This window comes from Nansenia antarctica (assembly GCF_963989245.1).
Source record: "Nansenia antarctica genome assembly, chromosome: 14".
NCBI classification, from domain to species: domain Eukaryota; kingdom Metazoa; phylum Chordata; class Actinopteri; order Argentiniformes; family Microstomatidae; genus Nansenia; species Nansenia antarctica.
Window position 1 is genome coordinate 5194082 of NC_137684.1, and position 4020 is coordinate 5198101.

The 4020-nt window shown below is 46.8% G+C and overlaps 1 protein-coding gene across 1 annotated transcript in view; it reads left to right on the plus strand.

Annotated features, from left to right (window-relative positions):
* reln (reelin) overlaps positions 1-4020 on the plus strand; it is a gene marked incomplete at its 5' end in the record, with an annotated part of 131321 nt that overhangs the window by 75431 nt on the left and 51870 nt on the right.

A 4020-nucleotide genomic window follows, 5' to 3' on the forward strand; every position in this document is an offset into this window, starting at 1 on the left:
CAGTGTTACAGTGTTACAGTGTTACAGTGTTGGAGTGTTGGAGATGAATGCATCTCTGTGCTTGCAGAGGTGAGAATGAGAACACACACACACAAGCACATGCACACACACACACACACAAACACACACAGACACATACAGTACACACACGGCTCCTCACAGTGCACACAAAGCATGGATATGTCTCTGCTTTTATACTGCTTTTAGTCCAACTCCCAGGATAAGTGTGTGTGTGTGTGTGTGTGTGTGTGTGTGTGTGTATGTGTGTGTGTGTGTGTATGCATCTGTGCATGCATGTGTGTGTGTGCGTGCAAGCCTGCTTGTATATTTGAGCGTAGGAGGGATGTGCCTATGTGAGTATGTGTGCATGTGCGTGTGCGTGTGTGTGTGTGCGTATGTGCGTGTGTCTGTGTGTCTGTGGCTGGGTTTCCGTTAACCGGCAATTACCGGTCTTTGTCCGGTAAAATTTGGTGAAGTCCGACAAATTTAAAAGTCGTCGGACATATTGTCCGGTGAAAATAATTCCCTTTGAATACAATTCGCTAAAGCTGGCTGGGTGCGTTCGTAAACACGCTCTGGAAATCCGATCAGCACTCGCGGAACGCCTCTCGTCCAATCGAACGACTCGGTCGCTCTGTGACATCGAAGCCAGCGTGCGCTCCGGCGCTCTCAGAGCGTGTTTACGAACGCACCCCTAGAAGTTTCCAGCCAGCTAGCTGAAGCTGCTACACACACCAGAGCCATGGCGACCGAACGGCAAGTTAAACAACATACTATAAAAGTGACATTGTTTTACTCATTACTCATACGTTTGTTGTCATTCGGCGGTGCTAATAGTCGCTTTCTTTTTAAATGTATTTAATTTATTTTATTTTAGCAGTTTCCCCGAAAGTTAAGTGTTTGTTTTTATATCACTATTTGCACTTCTGGTTAGATGCTAAACTGCATTTTGTTGTCTGGTACTTGTACTCTGCAATGACAATAAAGTTGAATCTCACCTAATCTAATCTAATCTAATCTAAAATAATCTAAAATAATCCCATCACTATTACTCCCTATTTTCATCAGTGTTTCAATCCTTGAATCTGTGATGGAAATCAAGCAAAGCCACTTCAAGTCTCCCCACCACTGACAGCGCTGGGTGTGCCTTTCCTTACACTCTCGGTTATTCCCTGTGGATTTAAAAAACTGTGTTTTGGTTTCTATAATGTGGTCTATTCTCAGTGTTGACGAACAGCTCAGGGGGCTTTGAGATGGCTAACAGCTAATTAAAGGAGTAATTCCACTCAAAAGGGTAGAAGTAAGCTGACTGTCTGTCTGTCTGTCTGTCTGTCTCTCTGTCAGTGTGCTGGACTACCTATGACTTCCATGGTACCTGGGAACGCGTTGTCGGAGAGAAACGCCCTCTGTACAAAGGACCTACTGACCAAAATCCCTGTTCCCCGTAGCCTACATGCTTGCACTGTTACTGTTCAATAAAATGTTATACATCTAGACATTGTGGTATTTCTTTATATACGTATCCCAGACTGCCTATCAATTGTTTCTCAATAAACAGTTATGTTCTTCCCATTGTCATACTCCCGAGCTAAACGAAATGCCTTCCCAACCAGCGAGACTTATAGAAATGACGTTGTTTTATTGATAAAAAAAAAAAGAAAAGGGTAAAACTGTAAAGAGAAAATAGAAAACTCACATTAATCCTAAACAATTTAACAAACTTCAGTTAACGTAATGTGGAGTCCGTTCATTGATCGATGCTGTCTGTTCAGTTCCCAGTGAGGCGCCCGTTCAGCGCTGGACCCGTTCAGCGCTGGATTTGACGCATGGCATAGCGCGCATGCGTCAAATCATGTTATATTATTATATATTATATAGCTCGCATCTAATCGTATCGGATGAGAAATAGACATTAAATGGCATATATAGGCCGCTACACAACAGTAATCACCGCGACAAACAGCTATATTAGATTTGGAGAAAAAAAAAATATGATTTTGAAAAAAAAAAATTTGATTATATTTTAATATGATGACCGGAATATATCACGTTTGTCCGGTAAATCGAATTCTTCCCGGACACGATGTCCGACGGCAAATTTTTCTAACGGAAACCCTGGTCTGTGCGTGTGTGTGTGTGCGTGTCTCTGTGCGTGTGTGTGTGTGCATGCGTGTGTGTGTCCGTGTGTCTGTGCGTGTGTGTGTGTGCATGCGTGTGTGTGTGTGTGTGTGTGTGTCTGTGTGTCTGTGTGTGTGTATGCATGTGTGTGTGTGTGTGTGCGAGTGTCTGCTTCCTCTTAGAGAAAAGAAGACGCGACAAAAAGCACTTTTGGGGTCTCTCATCCTCTCTGTGTTCCGAGGTGTTGTTCTGCGGCTCCGTGGCGCAGCGTCTCCCTCTACAGCGCGAGCATCTGCTGGGTGTACACTGCTGGGCTGCAGATTGCTTTAATTACTGCATGCGTGCCTCGCTCCCAAAGTGCTCCCCGGAGGAGAGGAATGTGTGTGTGTGTGTGTGTGTGTGATGGCATGCTGCGCCTGTGTGTGTGTGGTGTGTGTGTGTGTGTGTGTGTGTATGTGTGTGTGTGGGGGGGGGGGGGGTGCAGGTGTGTGTGTGTGCGGGTGTGTGTGTGTGTGTGGGGCGGGTGTGTGTGTGTTTGTGTGTGTGTGTGTGTGGGGGGGGGGGGGCAGGTGTGTGTGTGTGCGGGTGTGTGGGTGTGTGCGCGCGCATTTGCGTCTGTTTATGTTTATGCTACCTCTAGCACGTAGTTTGAACCCCACACAGATCAGACGATCTCGTAAATAAAAGAATTAGAGAGGAGAAGGGGAAGGCAGGCACACACACACACACACACAACCGCACACACACACACACACACACACACAGGGAGGCAGGCTGGCATTTGTCTCGTTAGCGGTAATTGAAAAGGAATGGATCCCTGGTTGTAATTACGGGCTGCGCTGATGACGCTGCCATCTGTTCACAACAGTCAGGCCGCTGTGAGCACATAGCTGGAGCTGCTACCACACCTTTCACTGTCCTGAGCTGCTACAACACCTTCCACTGGCCTGAGCTGCTACATCTCCTTCCACTGGCCTGAGCACAGGAACATCATCCACTGTTCTGATCACAGCAGTCAGGTCTCTGTGGGCACATACAGTAGCTGAAGCTAGTAGAGCACCATTCACTGTACTGTGGTTGACCACACTTCAGCACCACGCGAAACCACACTCACTTCTAGCACACTCAGAGAGGGAGCACTCAAAGGGCACTCAAAGGGCACTCACAGCGCTAGTGTACTTGTTTCCAGGGGGGTTTTATTTGTAGAGTCGGTGTGTTTGTTCCACAAGTTGGTGTTTTTGACTCTCTCACACCAGAGCAGTCTGCTCAATCTGAAGGACTGAAAACCAGCTGTGATGAGTGGCTGTCATTCTAGATGTTTCCAGAATGTTCCACCAATTACCACGACCACTTTCTAAAACGAAAGTGTGTCCTTCTAATCTACAGTTCCAACCTGCTAAAAAACAACCATGTTATTCGACATTTGGACCTGAAGAATGTCTCTTTCATCCAGAACAACGGCAGTGACACCCCCCCCGGCGTTTGACAGAACGGGTCATCTCTCTCAGAGGTCATAGGTCAGAGGTCACTGTGGCAGGTTGACAGGTGACCTGTATTGACCCCATAACTCTGGGACTCATATCTTTCGGCATTAGCCTTTGAAATTGATTTCCTGTTGTTTGCCGCCATCACTCAAGGCCTCTGGCTATTCTGTTTAACATAAAATCATTCGTTAACGAGGTTCCCTTCATCATCAAAGAGCTGTTTGGGTCAAGTCCATTAAAATGTTACCCTTTCGCCGGTGTCACAGGTTCACCGCAGACAACGCAACCAGGGAACGATAAACAGATTAATTAAAGCTGATTTATGGCCTTGTCCGTCGGCGTTTGCGGTGTCTGCTCGGCGTTAGCGGTGATGCGGCCTCCGCGGCCGTCAGGGAAATCACGCTACTCGGAGTGTCTT